Source organism: Mesoplodon mirus (genome assembly GCF_964341445.2).
Source record: "Mesoplodon mirus genome assembly, chromosome: 3".
NCBI classification, from domain to species: Eukaryota; Metazoa; Chordata; class Mammalia; order Artiodactyla; family Ziphiidae; genus Mesoplodon; species Mesoplodon mirus.
The window spans coordinates 122,971,120-122,994,602 of record NC_138978.1 but is presented as its reverse complement, the minus strand read 5'-3'; the positions used below and the strand labels follow the sequence as shown (position 1 = coordinate 122,994,602).

Below are 23,483 nucleotides of genomic sequence, written 5' to 3'. Positions count from 1 at the left end.
ACTCTTCTGTTTGTGGTACCAGCCCTGTCCAGGGGCATGTGACCTGTACATGTGGATGGGATCAACTCAGGAAGAGAGACTAATGCTGATGTAAGTTTCCACGTAGCTGACTGCTTAGAAAACTCAACACTTGGGACTACGTTCTGAGGTAACTGCTTAAAACCTTTTAACAACAAATTGCTTTTAGACTTCATTATGGAAAAGAAAATACTGGAAGAGATTCTATAGCATTGTTCAGCCCTGCAAACAGGGGCATTTCAGGACACTTGCGAGGAACCCAGAAACATGCTCAGCTTCTTCTTAGACTGCCTTACATTTCTTGCAGCCTCGTATGATCATAGGAGCCTGGTATTCTGTGGACAGTAAGCCCAGCAAAGCTACAGAGTGGATCTCTGTAGGGACAGAGCTGCAGTTCTTTCCAGAGTTTGATTGATTTGTTACAATTAGTAACAGGCAGCTCTCCTGAAATTCCACAATTGCCTCTTGAAATAGGAAAATCCCAGGAGACATGGGTAGGAAATTGCTAATGGAGTGAAAACTTTTCCAGACCATTAAAACAAGATCCTGCCACTTGCCTGTAAGTGAAAGTTTAAACAAACCTCTTTTCTTTTTTTTTTTTAAATTTACTTATTTTATTTATTTATTTTTGGCTGCGCTGGGTCTTTGTTGCTGCGTGCGGGCTTTCTCTAGCTGCGGCGAGCGAGGGCTACTCTTTGTTGTTTCGGTGGCTTCTCTTGCTGTGGAGCATGGGCACTAGGTGAGCGGGATCCAGTAGTTGTGGCATGTGGGCTCAGTAGTTTGGCTCGTGGGCTCTAGAGCACAGGCTCAGTAGTTGTGGCTCATGGGCCTAGCTGCTCTGCGGCATGTGGGATATTCCCGGGCCAGGGCTCGAATCCATGTCACCTGCATTGGCAGGCAGATTCTTAACCACTGTGCCACCAGGGAAGCCCCAAACCTCTTTTCTTGATTAGGAAAACCAAAGTCAATATCTGATTACAGCAAAATTCAATGCCATCCTGCTGGATTCTTCCGGGTCTATAAAACCCAAAAGGACAGCAGCCCAGGTGGATGACTCACAAGTGTTCTGACTCAGATTCCAGGTTCTTGGGGTGCTTTCCATAAAATACTTCCAAAGGTGTTAAACCACCAATAATCATAGTTGCCGTATTGACTTTGCACAAAACTGTACAGCCTATAAATCATTTTCATATACGGTATTTCATCTAATCCTCCCAAAAACTCGATGAGGTGTATATCACTCTTCTACTTTTGCAAAAGAGAAAACTGAGGCCCAGGTAACTTAAGCAAATTATCCTAAATCTCAGGGTGAATATGTATCAGTGGAAAGGTTTACATCTAGTCTTAGGAATCTATTTGTGCGTTTGAGCAAAAAGGTCCGAGGATGAGAGACAAGGTTGGGAACTGTAGTTGGAAGAGTGGATGCAGAGGTCCCTTGGGCCAACATCTGATCATCTAGGAATATGCTGTCCCCAGACAGGGACAAACTTTTTCCAGCCTTCTCTCTGCCTGGGAAGGTAATCAGTTAGTGTTAGAGACCCCCTAGATCTGGAAGTGACCAAAGTTATGATGTAGTTCAAATCCCTCGCCCAGAGAAGTTCAGTGTCTTGCAAAAACTTACGCAGATAACTGGTGACAAAGCTGGGATTGGTACCCAGTTTTCTGGATGTTACAGGAATTTCTCCTGCTACAACTGAATGCTTTTCCTCCTACATGCTCTCTCCTTTTCACTAGGTAGAAATGTGTTTACAATGAAAGATGATTGGGCACTCCTTAGATAACTGAGCTAATATTAACAATTGCTACTATTCATCCAACACCAGCGATGTGCCAGGTTCTGTGCTAGATCTTTCACATACATTATTTTGAATCTTCACAAGAACGCTGCAAAGCATATATTATTATCTCTGTGAGGAGACGGAGACCAGGGTTGAGGATGGATTTGCCAAGACAATACTGAGTTGACGTTCTTCCCACTGTGCAGTGCACAGAGTAAGAGTTTCTCTCTTGTCCTAAAAAACAGAAATGTCTGAACTTTTTAATATGGTCAAGTATTGTTTTTGGAAAATCATTAAAATTCAAATTGTATTTATTCCTAGAATGATATCTGAGTGCGATAAGGGAGATGAATCAGTTATGCATCTGATTCCTGACTGTTCATTTGGCTTGAGTCCTATTGGCTTTTCCCATCCCAAGCCCCTACCTGTGATTCTTAGATTTGTTTTCTGCCTGGCTTCCCACCCTGGCTCTGGGATCTGATAATCCTCATCAGCACCAGTTCTGACTCAGTAGGGAGATTCAATCTCATTGAGCAGCCAGGTAAACAAGAGGACGGTGGAAGGAGTTGATAATCTCTCATCATCATCCAGCATCTGGCACGAATCTCATAGTCTTTTTGATCATGGGGTTGCTTTTACATGTTATAAGAGTTCAAAGAATGCTTGAACAGAAGAAATCTTTTGTAATCAAGGGGCAATAATTGTTATTCTTTCCAGTTGTTGAGTTAGCTATGCCTCTATAAATTGTAACATACTGTTCCAAGTTTTATTGAGTTCCTGCGGTGTCCTGAAATTAGGGTCAGTTCCTGTCTCCAAGGAAGACCAGATCCATTCCTGTGATGCAGGGTATTTGATAGAGTTCATGGGTGATAATTTCTACTGCTCCTCCCTCATTCTAAAAGTGAACAAAAGTCGGTTTCCCCACAGAGCCTAGATTTTTGAAATAACTTTACCTGTGTAAAATCCCAACTTATCTCGATAGGATATTATTAAAGGAAGGAGAATTTCCCATCCAAGATAACTAACCCAAATCAAGGTCCTTGGGTGGGAAACAAAACTTAATATCTGATCCCAACAAAGCTCTGGTATTTTGTCTTGCAGGTTTATTGAGAGTATATAACCATGGATAATTTCTTGGGCAAATTAACCCAAGATTAATTTCTCACCATTTTCTGGAAATACATTGAAACATTTGCAAATGAAGGTATGATGGGCTCTCAAATAGGGATTCTTTTAGATCACTGTTCTTAAGAACTCACATTAAGCTTATTTCTAAAATTATAACTGACTATGACAGATAAGTTGATGAGTCAATGTCATCTCTTAGAGTTCATGGTAATTTTAAGGGCATGTTGTCAACCACATTTCTAACCAAAATCAAGCAATTTTGGGTGTGGCTCTTAAAATAGTTTTCTACAATGTCATACTTTACCCTGTACTTGTAGTTGCTTTCTGAGCTGTAGGGTTTGGCGGGGCTGGGAATGCTGACCTCAGGAAGGATTTGGGACAGTGCTTGGCAATCCCATGACACATCAGTTGTCCTTTCCCGTCATCTATCTGGCATTGACTGGATCAAAAACAGAGCACTATTCCTGGTTTATGTTGAAATTCTCTGTTGTCCTTTGAAATCCCAAGTAAAGATTTCCTCCTATTGTGTAACTCAAGAGGTTTGATAAAGTATTATGTTTGGCATTCTGTTTCTGGAAATCTTTCTTTACAGAGGCCACCTAGAGGTGTTCTAGAGTAGCTTGAATGACAATTAGTGCTGGATGATGCAATAGAGGCCACAAGCCAAGTCCATGTGGCAATAAAACACATCCTATAGGAACAGAGACAGAGATAAGCAGAGGCCATTCTAAGAGGGATGCAGCAACAACTCAAAGGATCTATCACTCAGACAACCAAGATAGAGGAGAGCAGAATAGGAACACCAAGAAAACAGTCTCTGATAAACCAGTGCAGTAATTGGAAGTGTTTCTGGTGATGTGAAGGAGGACTCTGGAGGCCTCCAGGGTGAGATAAGTCAAGCAATCAACATGTCAAGGTAATTTGTTAGCAGTTCAGGCTTTGGGTCAAGGTGTGTAAACCTGCCCACTATGATATATGAAGCCTGCTAACCTGAGGAGACTTGGCTGTAGAAAGACAACAGAAAAGTGGAGCCTGCTTGGAACTGACAAGAGGGGCCACTTGTACCTGTTAATGTAACATCTGTCCCAGTGAAGGCAGACCCTGATTGCAAACCACTGATATAGTTAGAGGGGTAAGCATGGCCTCCATGAGGACAGCAGGGTTCCCACATTTCCCTGATCTTGCTGAGTAGTTTTTATGGACCGATGCTCTCACACAGCTGTGAAATGGGAATAAAGACTTTAGTGATGGTTCCTCAATATAGGCCAAACAGACGTTAACTATAACTGTTGGAACCCACACCACCTGTACACAGCCCTCACCATCTCGCTGAGCCCACACAGATTATATACTGCTCACCCCATTGTTAATCTCACATCTGACTCTGTACGTTTCTCACTGACCTACTAAGCTCACACCAACCACACACACCCTTCACCATCTCAGTGATTTGACATCCACCCTACACTGCGCTCAGATGAGATCACACAAACAGCTGGCTGACTTCACACAGATTATACATTGCTGTGAAAGCTCTTCCTTTTTGCCCACTCAATACCTATTTTCCCATTTTTTCCGAGAAATAAACCTTGGTTTTATTCAAGATGGTGCTGTGTGCAGCTAGGAGACCACATTTCTCAGCCTCCCTTGCAGTTACATTTGATTACATAACTGAGTCTGACCAGGGAGACTTAAACAAAACATTTTGGGTAGGACTCCTGGGAAGGCTTCTTGAAAGGGGACAGAATGCTGGGGCATAATCTTTTGCCCTTAGTCTTTATATTTTTTCCCCCAGTGTTGAAAACAGATGTGATGGTCAGATCTCATCAGTTGTCTTGTGACTTTGAGAATAGAAGCCACCTAATGAGAATGGTTTGTTTGTAAGTTAGAGGATACCTGGGTCCTTGATAACTTTGTGAAACTACAGTATCATCTCTGGGCCTTCTATCTTTTAATTTCTTTTACGTGAGAAAGTGAACCCTTAGTTTCGCATAAACCACTGTATCTGGGTCTCTGTTACTTCGGCTGAAGGCGGTTCTTACAGACACAACCCTTCACCATTCTTCTGGGCTCACGCTGACTATGCATATACTTACCGTCCCCCTTGGTCAATGTGTACTCTGTATATTATCATTTGACTATGATGCATAAGTGGAACAGCTGTCTTTTTTTTTTAATGCCTAGATGACTCTGCATTTTCCTTTTGGCTTGTCCAGTTGCATAAAGCAGAATGGACCAGAATCTCTGAGGTACATACACCTCATTCTATAAATCTTAATGGAGAGAGGCTAAACCATTACAACACAGTTGTACTAACACCAATGGTTAGGTGGTGCAGAGAGATTTGAGATCAGTGGCTCTTCCTGTTCTGAGTCAGCACCAAATCATGTCATAGCATTACTTCTGCATCACAGAGGCTAGCATGGTGTCCTCAAGGGCAAACTTTATGATTTCCTAGCGTAAAGCTGAGTCACACCCACTACACTTCCCGAAGGGCTACATTGGAAAAAAAAATGCACATTAATTTCTTTACCTTGCCTTGCCCCTTTCCCCCTAAAAAACCCGAAGAAACAAAACTCAAGATAGGGAGATCACAAGTGGAAAGCAGGAAAGAGAGATGGGCCTGTACCAGTGCGGCCCAATAAAGGGATACCATGTGAATGGTGCCCCCTGCAGGGGTACAAAACAGTGACCCTGGCTCATTCCCACCTCTGCTCTCTCAGCGGCTATCAGAGTCCTTGGGGACTGGCTGTGGTGAAACTCTTGTTCTGGTTCTGTTTCTCCTTTTTCTTTTGGCAAAAGCCCCTTCCCCAGGTTTTAGCATGGTGGAACAGTGGGAGGGGTCCTCTGAGAGGACAAGTATTCAGGTGAATGAATTTTCCACCAAGGATTCTTCAGGCTGTAAAGAGTAAGATTGAGGAGGGTGGGATTGAAATCTCAAGACAGGAAGTGGTTACCTTGGTGTAACAATGTTACACCTTTGCCTGTTCCATCAGAACTAGGAATCATGAGTTAAAACTTTAAAGCAGTATGTGTAGTATAAAAGTGAAAAGAGGGGCTTCCGTGGTGGCACAGTGGTTGAGAGTCTGCCTGCCGATGCAGGGGACACGGGTTCGTGCCCCGGTCCGGGAAGATCCCACATGCCGCGGAGCGGCTGGGCCCGTGAGCCATGGCCGCTGAGCCTGCGCGTCCGGAGCCTGTGCTCCGCAACGGGAGAGGCCACAACAGTGAGAGGCCCGCGTACTGCAAAAAAAAAAAAAGAAAGAAAAAAAAAGACACAAGCTAATCAGTGGCAGAGTCCAGGCCTCCTGATGCTTCTCCTCACGTCTTTTCCCATGACAACAGTAACTCCCAGCTTGTTGTGAAAATCAGATTAGGTGATGTGCTGAAAGGCATTTTATGCTCTGAGAAGTGACATGAAGAGCTCTGTGATTATTGTTAGGGATTTGGTCTCCCTAACAATCCTAGTGACAGAGTGAGGCCCTTGCTCTTAGAGAAAATTACTTTCCTTCACTGTTTTGTTTCTCCCACAAACCTCAAGGGAATGGATTTTAAGCTTTTTAAAGAGTCAGCTAATACTTATGAGGTTTTAAACTACAGTTGAGGAAGCTTCCATTGGCTCTTCCCAGTGTCTGAGTCCTCTCTGCTCTCACTGTAAGCTAGAGTTAGCTCTCCCCTCTGCCTCTAGAGACCACGGTCATAATGTCATCCCTTTTAGATGTACTATCTAAAAGGGATGTGTGTGTGTGTGTGTCCCTGCCAAGAGTCACAAGGATCCCTCCTGTGTCCCTATTTTACATCTATGTGACTCAGAGCCAAGCTCAGATTTTGTTGGGTTCTGTGCAGATAAAAACCCTCTAGTGAGGAAGATTCTGAAGAAATAACATTATTTGTTTCAGAATTTTTTTAAAAAAATAAATTTATTTATCTATTTTTGGCTGCGTTGGGTCTTTGGTGCTGTACACAGGCTTTCTCTAGTTGCTGCCAGTGAGGGTTACTCTTTGTTGCAGCACACGGGCTTCTCGTTGCGGTGGCTTCTCTTGTTGCGGAGCATGGGCTCAAGGCACGCGGGCTTCAATAGTTGCAGCACGTGGGCTCAGTAGTTGTGGCTCACGGGCTCTAGAGCACAGGCTCAGTAGCTGTGGTGCACAGGCTTAGTTGCTCAGCAGCATGTGGGATCTTCCCGGACCAGGGCTTGAACCCGTCCCCTGCATTGGCAGGTGGATTCTTAACCACTGCGCCACCAGGGAAGTCCCAGAAAGAACATATTGAGGAGACAGAGGCAAAGATGATCTTAGAGCAGGAGCAGGGTGCCTTTGGTGGGACTTTGTTAAGAACCAGTCTTTGGAGGGAGATAAAGGAGGTACAAAGATGGAATCATTTTTGTCCCTGAAGGGATTAACACTGGCCATGGTGGTGGGGACTTTAGTCCTTACATCCCGGACTGGCTGGCGCTGATGTAGGAGACACACGGCAGTGTTCCCAGCTGTGGTCCTGGGCCCTGGTCCTCAGAGGACCGGGTCCTTCTGGTGCTGCTGGTAATGGCTCTTCCCACTTCTGTCTCAGGGTCTGGTGCCATCCCACTGGCGTCCACACTGAGGGGCTGGCTCTTCCTTTTCTCTATCTGACCCAAGAACACTTCAGAGGGTCTTAGTGAGTTCTTGAGAAGAATCAGCTTCTTTAAGAGGGTTTGGTCACCAGAAATAATAGAATTGTAGGATTTTGAAAACCAAAGAGGGTCTCAGAAACCTTACAATTCAAGGCTCTTATTTTATAGGTGAGGATACTGAGACCCAGAGAGGTTAAGTGATTTGTTCAAGCTTTTATAGCACAATAGTCTCTGTGTTAGGATGATAATGCAGGTTTCTTGATTTCTAATTAAATGCTCTTTTCTACTGAATCTTTTGTAATCAGGAAGAAGACACTCTTTTGGTAAATAACAATAGGAGGGTTAGGGCAGATTCAAGAATTACTTGATTTATTATCTGGCAGTTGTAGCCATTCTAAGAGAAAATGGCTCTGAATTAGATTAAGAAACTATCAGGGTCACAAAAATGCATGAATAAGCAATAATGTCCCTGTCCACACTTCCCAGTGCTCTTCGTTTCTCTTTCTGTTTATTGTCCCAACTTCTAGTGTCTTCTATCCTAATAAACTAAAGGGTGCAGGAGGTACCAAGAGGAGCCCACATAGCATGTTTATCTTTTAAAAAATGTATTATGTTTTTGTTCACTAACATGGGATTTACGAAAGCCCAGAAAGGAAGACAATAGGAAGGGCACATTTCCTTCATCTTGATCTCCACTGACTGATTTCCCTTGCGACCCAAGAATGTGGGCCTGGGCTTATTTCCAAGGCTATGTGTAACCAAGAACTGGAAATGGAAAACTTAGCAATGAAGTTCAGCAGTTTTCTTCTTCTGTTTTTAAATAAAATATACTTCAAAATGTGATTTAAATAAATTCACCTAGCATGTAAAGTTATAAAATAGTGTATGTTCTCACCCAGTGATGTGTTAGAGCTGACCCCTACTAGATCACGAGAATGGATTGTTATTCAGGAATTATTGTGAGCCTGTTGTGAAGTCATTGGCAACTTGAAATCAGTCACGATGGGAATATTTACACCAAGGAGATCAGCAAATTCTATAAATCAGGGCTTTTTTTTTTTTTTTTAATCAGAGAGTCACTTTGCTAACACAACAATAGCACGTGAGAAGTTCCACTATTCAGAAGTAATCATTGTTAATTTTCTTATGTAAAACATCCAAAAAATGATTATTCATATGCTAGCACATATGCATGTATTATTTGCATTCATTTATAGAATGAAAATAATATTTTATGAAATTTTCCTGAGATTTTTCATATCAACACATATAGATCTAACAACTCACTATTTTAAATTATAATATGTTATTATACGGCTGTACCATAGTTTATTTAACCAATCTCCTTTTTTTTGTTTTGTTTTGTAAGTCTTTTTTATTGAAGTATAGTTGATTTATAATGTTGTGTTAATTTCTGCTGTACAGCGAAGTGATTCAGTTATACATACATATACATTCTTTTTTATATTCTTTAACCAATCTCATAATGATGGGTGTCCTTGTTTTGTTTTCTCCAAAAGTAGACCCTGAGACGTGAGGTTGGGTGCAGATGGTTTATTTGTCAGGTGACTGAGGAAGCGCATGTGAGACAGTAGGCAAAGTGGGACAGGGAAAATCACGTTCTCTCAAGAGTACAAACTATGGACATGATCTGTGGCTGTGATGTTGACTTTCACCAACTCGCAGAGGTAGTGGTTGTCAGGTTTCTCCACCATAAAGTTACTCTCCCCACCCTGCCTCCACACTTGCACACTTTATATTGCAGCCCACACTTAAGGGGTGGGGGTTACCCTCCTCCTCCTTGCTTACTCCCCACTCCTTGAGGGTGGAGTATGTATATAAAATGATTTGGAATTCTTTGGCATGAGATCTTGGTTTCTTCCTGCATATTTTTTTTACTCAATCATTTACTTATCTCAATATGGGACTCATAGGGCTTCCCTGATGACGCAGTGGTTGGGAGTCCGCCTGCCGATGCAGGAGACGTGGGTTCGTGCCCCGGTCATGGAGGATCCCACGTGCTGTGGAGCGGCTGGGCCCGTGAGCCATGGCCGCTGGGCCTGCGCGTCCGGAGCCTGTGCTCCGCGATGGGAGGGGCCGCGGCAGTGGGAGGCCCGCGTACCGCAAAACAAACAAACAAACAAACAAACAAAATGGGACTCATAGATATTTATTTTATACTTTAGACTATAATCCAATGTTACTTTATTTTGTTGTCCAAATCATTCCAGCTTTCAGTTGGCTCCTGTGTCCCTTTGATATACCCCTATCATTGAGGGTTATTATTTATTGATTTTGAGCACTTCCTTAGTTTCTGGGCTCCACTGGTTTTCTTTCTTTTTTTTTATTGCCTGCGTTGGGTCTTTGTTGCTGTGTGCGGGCTTTCTCTAGTTGCGGCGAGAGGGGGGCTAGTCTTTGTTGCACTGTGCGGGCTTCTCATTGCAGTGGCTTCTCTTGTTGCAGAGCATGGGCTCTAGGCACGCAGGCTTCAGTAGTTGTGGCACGCAGGCTCAATAGTTGTGGCTCATGGGATCTAGAGCACAGGCTAAGTAGTTGTGGCGCACGGGCGTAGTTGCTCCACAGCATGTGGGATCTTCCCGGACCAGGGCTTGAATCCATGTCCCCTGCATTGGCAGGCAGATTCTTAACCACTGCACCATCAGGGAAGTCCTTCCAAGGTTTTTAAGGAATAGAAGCTTACTCCATTTACCTCAAGTTTTGAGTGGGGAGATTACATTTTATGGCCGGAAGTACATAAAGATTTACTCTCCTTTTCCTAATCTAATGAAATGTGATAGCTAGTTTTGCCTGACTTCTGAAACCACTGGGGTCAACACCCTACCCTGCCATGTCCCCCTTTAAAAGATTCTTCATTTAGTAATTGTTAATTGAGGCTTCCAGTCTTTTTGCCTTTGGTCTTTCTTTTCTAACCAAGGCTAAATTTTTAAAAAATGTATGGCTTATGCTTTTCTGTTTCTGTAACTACTTCAGTGAGGATGTAGACCTAAGTTGATCTTGGTGTTATGTGTACTTGTGTGTACGGTGTGTGGGTGGAGGGTGAGGGGGTGGTCTCAGTTCCTGTTCCACAGCTATGTACAAATAGTGTTGTCTCCTGTCCCTGAAGCCAAGATTTGGGCAACTAAGATAACCACACACCCTTATTATCCTCTGACTTTTCTTCTTCTTTTTATCTTGTCTCTTCAGACTTCCTTTGCTTTTTTTGTAGTTCAACTGTGCATTTTAAAATATGTTTGTTATATTTTACCCAGAATTTCTAAAGCTTTTATATTTAAAGCTTTTTAAGTCTGTTATGTTGCCAGAAATGGAAGTCCTACTCTTTACTTCCTCTTTTTTTAATCTTTTTTTTTATTTTGAGAAATTAAAACCATTAAAAACTACAAGGTATTATTTCAAATATATCTTAATCTTCACCCAGAAATGGAAATTCTTTCATTTATTCCATGAATATTTATGTGCAAGACACTGTCCTAAGAATTTGGGATAAATCAGTGAACAAAACAAAAATCTCTCTCCCCATGGAGCTTACATTCTAGTGGGAGATGCAGGGAATGAATAATAAACGTAATATACAATGATATTGCCTGATATTTAGAAGGGGATAGTGCTCTGAAAAAAACAAAACAAAGAAAAACAAAACAAAACAAAAAACCCAAAACAACTAGAGCAGGGCTTGGAAATTAAGAGTGTAGGAAGTTAGACTCTTTTTTTTTTTTGTCTTTTAACGTAAGGTGGTTCTAGCAAGCCCCATTGAAAAGATGACATTTGAAGGAGTCTTGAAGGAGATGAGGAGCTGGCCAGGTAGAATTCTGGGGGAAGAGCATTTCAGGCAGAGGGAACAGCCAAGGCAAAGGTCTTAAGGTGGGAGTGTGACTGATGTGTTTGAGGAAAAGCAAGAAAGCCTGTGTGGCTGGAGCCAAGTGCATAAGGGGAACCTTGTGTGAGATGAGGTTCAACTAGAGGGGAGGGGTAGGTCATAAATGGACTTACTGGTCATTTGAAGAACTTTGTTTTTTCTCTGAGTTAACATGGGGTCCATTGAAGGTGGTTCTTCCCCCACTCCCCAAACTAATAGAAAGAACTTTTTGTTTTTCCCAACCATTTGAGAGTAAGTTGCCAACGTAAAGCCCTATTACCTGCCCCCCATTCTTTAATGTATAATTCCTACAAACAAGGACATTCTCCTCTATAACTATACAGCCATCAAAACCAAGAAACTAGCATTGATACTGTACTGCCATTCTATCCTCAGACCCTCTTCAAATTTCACCAATTGTTTCAAATATGTCCTTTTTATAGCAAAAGCATCCAGTCTAGATCTCACATCACTTTTAACTGTCAGGTTGCTTTAGTATGCTTTAGTCTGAAAGAGTTCTTTGCACTTACTTGACTTCACGGCATTGGCACTTTTGCAGATTACAAGCTAATTACTTCGTACAATGTCCTCCTGTTGGGTTTTGTTACTTGTTTCCTCATGATTAGAATTAGATTTTTTTTTGGCAATAATATCACCAAATAGGTGTTTTTTTCCCCCTCACTTCATGTAGTCATGAGTACACAATTTGAATTTGTCCGTTACTAGTGCTGAAAACTTTGATCACTTAACTAATGTGATGTCAACCAGGTATCTCCCCTGTAGAGTTACTTACAGTCTTTGTAATTATTATAGTAAGTATTTTGGGGAAAGGTCACTTAAGACTACGTAAATATCTTTTTCCTAATCAAATGTTCACTGACTAGTTTTATTCTTTTTTTTCCCCAAATAGTTTATATATCTGAATATAAATATTACTTACAGCAATGATGAGCTGGTTTCAACATCAGTTCTACCCCCCACCTCCCCCCACCTTCTAAAATGTACTCTTTGAGAAATCTTGTTCACATAAATAGAGCTCAGAACAAGTTTTATACTTGCACGTTGGCTTAATCCTTTGAATTCCTTCCAAGCTATATGCAAATCACAAATTCTCTATCATAAAAATTACACACAATGCTCTATAAGCTGATTACATTATCCTTAAGTTTGTTGAAAACAAAAAAAGTTTTAAACCTACCTTGCAAAAGGATTTGTTTCTTAATTTTCAATTTCTCTGAATTACACAGGAAAGACTTATTAAGACTTATCAGTGACACTTCATTTTATCTATTGCCTTTTAGAAGTGTCTGTTTTACTTGATATACTTAGAAAGGTTTAGAATATTTTGAATATTAATTTAAATTTTATAATATTTTGATAACATACATTTATGATGCACTTTTGGTGGGGGTAAAAGATATTGGCTCTGGAAATTTAACTCAGTCAATTTATGGAAATGATCCGCCATCAAACGTAATGATGGTGGGCTACTAATTATCATGCCAGGACAACAGGCGTAAATAACCGCCTGAGCAAACTGAGACATATGTTTATGTTATCTAATGAACAGAGCCATGATCCACTGTCAAACCATTCAGCCAAATCAACTTCTTTTCTGTCAGAAAAAGTATGACTTCATATTCAATCCAAATAAACATGCTATTATGTATCCCCATGACAACCAGCTCACTTCTAAATACAGCGACTAGCTGGGGATAAGATGATCCCATTTCCTCACACATCAATTTAAAAAGATACAGGCTTAACTCCCTTGATTTTACAATATTTACAATTTAAATAGCAACATCCAATACTCCCTGCAAGTCAGAACTCCATTTTTTGCAACCAAAACTTGTTTATTAATAAAATCATGTTCTCAAGCTAAAGCAAATTTTAAAGCATGGATAAAAAAATACATAAAACAATTTCTGTGTAGTCATTGTAACAATCAGGACAAGTTACATAATTTGCAGGGCCCAGTGCTAAGTGAAAATGTGGGGCCCCTTGTTCAAAAAATTAAATATTTCAAGATGGGACCATTAGAGCCTTAAAGCCAGCACTGGCTCTCATAATATGGGGCCCTTCTAAAGGCAGGTCACAGACCCAGGAAGCTGGCTGGGACAATAGTTTTGTTCTTAGAGACTCTTATGTCCCTAGTATAAGCTGAATCAATGTGAATAAAAGTTTCTAAATTTTAAAAATAGTATCACTGGTCACCCTGTGCATGCATTTTCTGCTCCATAAAAGTGGACACAATTTATTAACTGAAAACACCTGTGGATTTTCCTATCTGAAAGGCATGGGAAATCTGTCTATCACAATCTTTACCATAATCCAGTGAACAATTTCTCAGTGCCTCAGTTTCCTCATCTGTAAAATGGGGATAATGTACCTACCCTGAATTGTGAGGACTAATTGTGTTAATATGGGAATGCACTTAGAACAGTGTATGGCATATAGTAGAACTGTAGCTATAGTAGAACAGAGTTGCAGAACTGTTTTCTATTATCACTATTATTATTATTATTATTTTTTAAAACACTATTTATTTTATTTTATTTTTTAACAAAGTTAATCAGTTATACATATACATATGTTCCCATATCCCCTCCCTTTTGCGTCTCCCTCCCACCCTCCCTATCCCACCCCTCCAGGTGGTCACAAAGCACCGAGATGATCTCCCTGTGCTATGCAGCTGCTTCCCACTAGCTATCTACCTTACGTTTGGTAGTGTATATATGTCCATGCCGCTCTTTGGCTTTGTCACAGCTTACCCTTCCCCCTCCCTGTATCCTCAAGTCCATTCTCTAGTAGATCTGTGTCTTTATTCCTATCTTACTCCTATGTTCTTCATGACATTTTTTTCTTAAATTCCATATATATGTGTCAGCATATAGTATTTGTCTTTCTCTTTCTGACTTACTTCACTCTGTATGACAGACTCTAGGTCTATCCACCTCATTACAAATAGCTCAATTTCGTTTCTTTTTATGGCTGAGTAATATTCCATTGTATATATGTGCCACATCTTCTTTATCCATTCATCCGATGATGGACACTTAGGTTGTTTCCATCTCCGGGCTATTGTAATCTATTATCACTATTATTATTATTACTAATATTATTCAGTAATTTCATTCACTATACAAATTACAATAATGTCAGAATAGGAATTGATTTAATGGCAATGACAGACTTGGTATGTAAAATCTTTCTACCTATCAAAGGTGAACCAGGTATTATAACCTTTTCCACGTTTATGTAAGATTTTCTATTTTTCACTATAAAAATAGTGACCTAGGGCTTCCCTGGTGGCGCAGTGGTTGAGAGTCCGCCTGCCGATGCAGGGGACACAGGTTCATGCCCCGGTCTGGGAAGATCCCACATGCCGCGGAGCGGCTGGGCCCGTGAGCCATGGCCACTGAGCCTGCGTGTCTGGAGCCTGTGCTCTGCAACGGAAGAGGCCACAACAGTGAGAGGTCCGCGTAAAGCTAAAAAAAAAAAAAAAAAAAAAGATGTTAAAAAAAAAAAAGTGACCTAATGAGCAATGCTAATTCTGATGTTGCTCTCTAATTAGCAATGCTAATTCTTATGATGCTCTCCAAGCCAAGCATGTTTAAATGTTAAGCTTAGTGATAATTTTACCAGTGCCCTTAGCTTCCTTCACAAAAAATTAACTGATTTAATTTTAAAGTCTGAACGTTCTGTAAATTATTATTGCACATTGCATTAGAGATATTTTTCATACTATTGTTTTATAATTTTTTTTATGATGATCACAATGCAGAACTGTTTTTAGAAAGAAATTCATGGTATATGTAAGATTTATTATGTTTAGTTTTGGTGTTTTGCTTTTAGTTCATCTTTGGTAGTTCTTGGAATGTTCATTGAAAAACTTCTGTTGTGTTTTTTTAGAGCTTTGGTCTCTTGTAAAAACCCCCAAACTGTTGGTTTAATATGTCCAAGGAAATCCTCAGTCTGCTTTCTTCAACACTCTGATTCTTAGCCACAGACTGGCAAATTTACAAAAAAAATTAAATGATCTAGATTTATTTTACTAGAAAGCAACAGTACAATTCAAAATGGAAATCCCATTTGTATAAAACACATCTGTATTAGTTTCCTAGGGGTGCTGTAACAAAGTACCATGACCTGGAGGGCTTAAAACAACAGAAATTTACTGTCTAACAGTTCTGGAGGCTAGAAATCTGAAATCAAGGTGTCAGCAGGGCTATGCTTCCTCTGAAACCTGCAAGGGAATCCATTGCCTCTTCCCACGTTTGGTGATTTGCCAGCAGTCCTTGGCGTTCCTTAGTTTGCAGCTGCATCCCTCCAATCTCTGTGTTTTGTCACAGGGCGTCCTCCCCATGTGTCTCTATCTTCATATTGCTGTCTTCCTATAAGGACACCAGTCATATTGAATGGGGGCTCATTCTACTTCAGTATGATCCCATCCTAATGTAACTAATTACATCTGCAACAACCCTATTTCCCAATAAAATCACATTCTGAGATACTGAGGTGTTAGGAATTCAATATTTATCTTTTAGAGGGACACAATTCAACCCATCACAACATCCAATTAAAATTTTTTAATATCAAAGGGTGAAATTTTACTTCAGAGTTTAAATAATATTAATTTATTCAGATATTGGAAAATTTGCATCACAAGATTTTCCATTAGAACATACAACCAAATAAATATACAACAAAATTCTAATTTTATATGTCAATACAATGTACCTTTTGTTTATGAGTAATTATATATTTTCATGGAATACATCTAACTACTTAGATTTATATTTCCTAAGACTATTATAAAAACATAATAAATAAATTATGGAAAGAATCTTGTGATATAGATTACTCAAATCAGTAAGGTTCAGATTAAAATGATGTAGAGTGAATATGATTATCCATTTTTATAAAAATTATATATAATAAATTATAAAAATCAGATAACCTATCAATTGTGCTCATTCTCGTTACTTAATCTGTAATAATCTAATGTAGTGTGAAGCTAAAATTTTATGAAACAATGCCGTAAAAGGCATGGTATTTCTTCTGCAAATATGTGTGAACACATATCAAATTCTGGGGTTTGGCTTTTGGAGGTAAGTTAGAGCCATGTATTAATATCAGAAATCATTCCATTAACTTTATTAGACATCATGACTAAACTTTGTGCGTACATGTGAAGAAGGAGAAAGACGTATACCTTAAAAGTCAATCAGCCTGTGCTTTTCATTTGTAAATGTGAAACAGGAGGTAGGAAAGGACAACCTATGAGATGCCTCAAGAACAAATGTGTGCTCAGAGGGCTCAGTTCCAGGAACGACTCACATGGAAGTTGAGGATTTGCAAGTTGATTCCCTTGGAAAGTCTTTGTGCCTCCAAATTGTGAGTGTTACTGCTTGGCGAAGCTTATGTCACATGGAGAACTTTAGCAGCGAATGATCTGGGAAATATAGCTTTTAACTTTCCAAGTAGGATAGGTTAGGAAGGTAAGCTAGGATGTGGGTCTTGAGTGAACCAAACTAGTTTACAAAATTTACCACTGTGGCCTTCAGTAGAAATTACCAACAGTGTTGCCCTGAACTTCATGCTGAACAGACTTAACACTAAATCTCTGTGTGTGTGTGTGTGTGTGTGTACCTTATATTTAACATTGCAGTCTAAGAATCTCCTGGAAACTGTAGTAGCTGGCCCACAGGTACATAGTCCTGTCCTTGTGAAGGGAGGTAAGATGATTCTTGAGTCCTGTAGCCAGAGATGAAGTGACTTTATTGGTGAGTGCAGACTAACTCATAAAACTATAAAGAACAACGCCTGCAAAGGAAGAACCTGGAAAGAATCTAGATAACTTTTTCTATGAGTGCTTTATCAGATTTCATCCAACGTCTCATGCTAGTTATTTTTATATCCTTACATCTGTTTCGTTACTGTTTATGGTAGCAAACAAAAACAAAATCTAAAGCAAAAAGTCTGTAAATTTACATGGAGGGGGAATAGCAAATAAATGGAGTAGAACTGTTGAGAGACATTGATTCTGTAGCAAATCAAGTGAGAAGCCCAAGAGACTGAGTAGGTCTTTGAAGATGTAAAAATAAAATAATCCCCTAAGGAAAAGTAAAAATAAGAGGAATCCCCTGTGGAAGGAACATAGAAATGGACCCAGTGTGGCTAACAGGGACCCAAAGTAAAACGGAACCAGGCAGTCATGACAGATCTGGGGTTCAATCACATACTTTGTGTTCTTAGAAAAACCACAGACAAACAACTATAAGGACTTCTGATTCTGCGAAGGGTCCTACCTGGAAAAGCCCCCAATGAGAAACTCCAGTGACAGCCAATCACAGAAGACTTGCAGTCAGACTGAGCACTTGCTGTCAGGCTGCAAGGGCCATCCAGTCCCCTTTGCAAGTCCCCCAACTGTGACATCTGCAGGTTTTGCTTCTGAAAATCCCTCACCTCTTTCACCCTCCAGGGACGTACGTTGGGCGCATATCCCCAGTTTGCAAACCTTGCAAACGATAAACCTTGTCTTTTGCTTTAAGACAATGCTGACTCTTTTCTGGGTTTTATTTATGATTTAGGACAACAAAGAACAGATGAAACAAGCTGAATCCACAGAGCTCATGAGAAGGATGTAAGAGCTGTTGGGACCTTAGGGTCCTCAATTATAAAGGAAGAGCTTTGGGCAAGGTGGTTGCACAACAAGGGTACTTTCAAGTCTGCTATTCATCAGTGAACATTCCCAAGGAGGTCCCATCATCACCGTTCCTGGCTCTTGGCCTGAATATGGACAGGGTTTCTGCCCTTCCAGGTCCTCCCAGTAGGACAGGGGAAAGGCAATAGCACTGGACCAGTGAGGAACACCAGGCTGTGTGGTTTCAAACAAGTCACCCAATATCTCTGAGGTGTCGGGGCTGGATAACCTCTAAAGTTCTTTCTAGCTCTGTTGTTCAAATGTGTTTCCCCCTGAAGCATGGGCTCTCTGTTCAGGTTGTTCCCTGGAGACCTAGGAGTGGAGAAATGGGGAGCAGGATGGGAACTCAGGCCATAATATGGAGACAGAGACATCCTTTTGTCCCATCCCAATACATTTCGCCTCCCTTGACTTTGAATCTGTACCTCTTGGAACAGGAGCTCTGCAGTCACAGGAATCTCTAATATGTAACCCACATAGACTTCCCTGTTGGGGATGATTTTCCTTCCTTTTCTGATAAAACTTTGAATCTTGGCCCTATAATGCAGTTTTGAAACATTCTTTGCACTAGTAATCGTTCCCTTCCACACCTCTGCAGGGTCTATATCCAGGTTGCCCCTGTCACAGCCCTTGGTGAAGGGAGACATGTCTATTCCATAAAATGGAAGTGAAGACTATTCCTTTTGGCTCAGCTTTTCCCTCCCTAGGCCTCCAAGAGGGGCCACATGGGCAGAGAGTAGCCGAGCCTGGGAAGACACAACTGGCTTCCCCTAATTACCCAGGTTTCCGATAATTTTCTCAGAGTTGGAACTCCAGCACAATGCAACCCTAATCGATGTCCCTTTTTTGGAATGATTCTGCTACCTTTAGCCCTGGAGCCCTGACTCCTGGTCCCAAGGGGGCAAGTCTGGGAAATCATTCACACACCAACATTGATGCCCCCCTCCGCCCCCCATGCTGTGGATATAAGCCCAGAAAGGAGTAGGTCTTGAGAGGTGGCATCTGAGTCATCGAGGCCCTGGACATCAGCCTCCCACATCCTCTTCATGGACGTGTCCTCAAGACCTGATTGTACTCAGCCGGCACAGTGAGCAGACATGGTGAAGCTGTTGCCATGTTTCCTGGTGCTCATCAACCCTCAGTGTTCTTTGCTCAGGAAGGTAGAGTTTGGCGAAGGCTGTGCCTGTGGTCTAGCCTGAGGGAACTGAGGTTGCTCAAAGCTGGTCCAGGGAACTCTTAGCATGGAGAAGGGTTAAGGGAGAGAGTGAGGTATGTGGTCTCCTAATTTTATGGAGAAGTGAGAGAAGAGATCTTTGTGTTCCAGGTTGTCTAACTTCTTTCCTCTATCTCCTTTTCTCTCCAACATACAGGAGAAGGGTAGCCTTTGTGTTCCCCATCGAGTCACATGATTCCTTTGCTGCACTGGAGATGGAGCCCATCAAGGCCTGGAACACAGTATATGATAGATTCTATGCTAACCTCACCCATGAAATAGTCTCTAGGCATATAACAACCTGGAGCAAGAAAATGAGGTCCTCCTCTTTAAAGAAAAGATTGAAGTGTGTAGGGGGTTTGTGAGTGGTTCTGATACATTTTCCAAGATCCCATAGAGCTCTCCTGGTCCAAAGCACCTCTATGTGGGCTGGGAGTCTGCCCCAGGGATTGCAGAGCTCTAGGACGATGGGAATCCCACAGTGAGGAGGAGTCTGGAGAAGGAAGGGATTCGCTATGGGGACAAAGGCAAGCATTTCCAGGGGCAGGAGCAGGATTCCTTTGGCGGTGACTTTGATAAGAATCAGTCTTTGGTGGGAGATGTTGGAGATGTGAACTTGTGGGACTGCTGTCACCAGTTGAGATTAACAGTGTCTATCATGGTGAGACTTTCGGTCCTAATGTCCTGACCTTGGAGGGCACCAATGGCTGAGGTGCATGGCGAAGTGTTCACCAAGCCCTGGGTGTAGCTCTAAGGTTCTTTCAGCTCCTCTCAGTGTTCAGGTCCTGAAGGGCAAACCTCGGAGATTAAACCTCTCTCTCCCCATGTGTCCGGCTCTTCAGTATTTCTTTGCTGCACGTTTTGGAACCTTGCCTAAGCTCTGTTGGGACTGCTCTCCCTCCCACCACGCCCCCACGGCTTGTGGGATCTTAATTCCCCTACCAGGGATTGAACCCACACCCTTAGCAGTGAAAGCGCAGAGTCCTAACCGCTGGACCGCCGGGGAATTTCCCCCTCCCTCTTCAATGCACCATCACCTGATGGGAGTGTTTGTTAGTAGGCAGCCTATTGAAGCAGTAATCACTGGGGATCAGAACTGAGGAAGTTTTTGAGCTTAGAGGTACCTTAGAGACCACATGGAATCATGGTTTTCATACATTTTTTTGAAAACTTGAGACCAAATAATACTTTATGGCAACACCCCCCCCCTCAAAAAAAACCAACAACAACAAACAAAAACTGGTAGAAGCAATGTATATCTTTCTAAGCCGTTTAAATCTTCACTATTTTTTGGAAGGTGTTAGCTGTGGGTGAAATCCCTAATTCTTTCCCAGAGACCTTCTTTCCAAGTAACACAATATGAAAAGTGATGCTTTAGACCAAAGCCCTTATGACACAGAGTTTGAGGACCTAGAGAGGAAAGGAATGGCTGCAAAAGTAATAGCCTAGCTCAGAGTGGAAATGAAATGCAGGTCTTCTGATTCCCTACATAGTGGATGTATTCTGGCTTTGGTCCCAGCCCCTTTCTTCCCATAACTAAGCCTCCACTCCACATCCAAGAGTGGGTTTTGGCAACTGTGTTTCCATTATGTGCTCTTAAATCACTGACTATACTTGATTTGGACCAATGGTGATCTCCTGACCCAGACTGGACTAGGTGGATTATTCCTCTATTCATACTTTTGAATTAAGAGTGAGAGATTCTCCTTCAGTTTGAGCAGAGTTGAAAGGTGGAGAGAGATAATTTCCTGGATTCCTTGTTCTTGTTCCTGATAAAAGTGCTTTCAGTAAATCCTTTCAGATTCATGCTACCTGCTACTGGAAAAGTCTTTACTGAAGACCCCTACACAGTTTCTTCATAATTTTCTACCATCAAGAGACTTAAATTAGCAGGTTTCAGGTGAACAGCTGTTTGTTGTTGATTTCCAGGAGCCCAAACTTTTTTTTTTCCCCTGTATAGACTTTCTACATTGTCAGAATTTGGTTTAAGTATTTGGCCCAATCTTAAAAATAGAAAATCCCATATAAATTATCTCATATGATATTCAGCCTCTCTGTGAATATTTCTCAATGTTGACATTTATGCTGTAATACAATATATCATGGAGAAAATTTGTTCTTTAGAATTATATCCTAAAAAGCAATAGGGATTATGGGGGGAAATATGGTTTAGGGCATAACATCAAAAACTTATGCAATAATGTAATTGGCTCAATGTCAAAAACAGTGACTATTCCAATAAAACTATTATCATTCATATATCAAGTTACAATAACCAAATAGTGGACTTTACCTTAAAAAAAACCCCAGATAAATCTAACTTGATAGAAAGGTGTATAAGTAAATGTTGAGTAGTGGAGATAAAGGCAAAATGCACCAAGATGAGAGACAGCACAGAAGGTACTTCTAAGACAGAGCACATGCCCAGGTGGACCGAGGAAGAATATTTGTTTCTGCATTCCTCCAGTTTGCTGTATTCCCTTGTTTTGGTATACTTTGTGATAGCTGCTGTTACTTGGTGGTGGAAAATAGTAACTGGCTGAGAAAAAAACAATGATGCAACATCTGTATTACACTGATATCATTCCCTCACTTATCAGTCACACCTGAATTAGTTCTTGTCCCAAAGCAAGATCTGTAGCTGAACAGAGTGTACTAAAGACCAGTGGTGGTGGTGCTGGAATTTCTGTATTCAAGGGGCTTAGGAGTGGCAGTCTAGTTGAAAAGGGGTACTAGGGGGTACTATATTGAAGCTACATTTGAATAGCAAGCATATTTTATTATTTATTTTTTACCTAAGTCACATCATCTCCTCCAAAGTTGGCTCTGGCTTTGTTAATTACATAAGAAAATGATGTGGCAGAAAGAATGCTGTTCAGAGATGGCCTGGAGCATCGAAAGCTCATGCAGTGATTTTTTTTGTTTTTTTAATTTATTTAGTTTTGGCTGTGTTGGGTCTTTCCTGCTGCGTGCGGGCTTTCTCTAGTTGCGGCGAGTGGGGGCTACTCTTCGTTGTGGTGCGTGGGCTTCTCATTGCAGTGGCTTCTCTTGTTGCAGAGCACAGGCTCTAGGCCCGTGAGCTTCAGTAGTTGTGGCATGCGGGCCCAGTAGTTGTGGCTCGCTGGCTCAGTAGTCGTGGCTCACTGGCTGTAGAGCACAGGCTCAGTAATTGTGGCACATGGGCTTAGTTGCTCCATGGCATGTGGGATCTTCCTGGACCAGGGATAGAACCCGTGTCCCCTGCACTGGCAGGCAGATTCTTAACCACTGAGCCACCAGGGAACTCCCGACGTGATTTCTTAAGTAGTGTATTTGGCCCCACGGGCTGAGATTCAGAAGCATCAACAACCATTTCAGTTCAGAGATCTGCTTAGGGTGATAACCAAGATGAAACAAAAGGGAGGACAGGAGAGAGACCTTTCCCAATTGTACTTTACCAGCCTGAACAGTTCTTCAGGAAGAGGCCATGACAGCAGCTTCTGGGGCCCAGAACCAAACATTCCTGCCCTGAATGTACTTCTGAGGCTGTGCCATTAGGTGGGAGCTCCCAGGGGGTGTCAGAAACAGGAGATGTCAAAAACATAAGGCTCAAAGGGATGGATGGGAATCAAGAGTATTTGATTACACAGAAAGAAAAAGGAAGATGTATCAATTGAGACATGGTGATGGGCATTGCCAACATCCTAGATTACTAAACTGTTCAAAAGGTTTCCAATGTCCCCAGTGCTGCTCTCAGAGTGAACAGAAGTAGAATTCTCTCCCAGCAGGGGTAAATCCATGGACTTCAGATTAATCTCTCAAGGGATTGCTCCCAAATGAGTTTATATATTGACTCAGGACAATCGACGTCAGTTCACTGGTGTCTTGTGAAACCAAACCAAAATTTTCTTCAACTATTTTCATTCTCTCAACCATTACAGAGTTTCTATTATTGCCTTTGGCAACACTGAGTCCTGGGTTTGGAGAAAATAATTTTGCCTGGGATATCTGATTTAGTAGCTGTGGTAGTAGCTTGTTTTCTACATTTTGTAGGTGGAAGTCAATGCTGTGGTAATCTTGTGTGCTCTGTTGAACTCTTTGAACTGTTTAAAGAAAGAGCTCATTCAACTTTGCAGGGCTTGTAGGAGCCATGCTTCTCTTGGTGGAAGAAGCCC

At 41.5% G+C, this 23,483-nt stretch overlaps 1 protein-coding gene across 11 annotated transcripts in view; it reads left to right on the top strand.

Moving 5' to 3' along the window:
* The window catches only part of CRP (C-reactive protein), an 81,226-nt gene that overhangs the window by 28,531 nt on the left and 29,212 nt on the right, over positions 1-23,483 (top strand). For 3 of the 11 annotated variants that reach the window (XM_082614985.1, XM_082614984.1, XM_082614978.1), the window contains exon 2: positions 23-148. The exons of 5 other annotated variants lie outside the window; for them this stretch is intronic. The gene's annotated coding sequence lies outside the window, so the exon portion shown is untranslated. Of the gene's footprint in view, positions 1-22; positions 578-23,483 lie in introns of all 11 variants that reach the window. 3 more of the 11 variants (XM_082614983.1, XM_082614982.1, XM_082614977.1) reach the window with 1 other exon arrangement.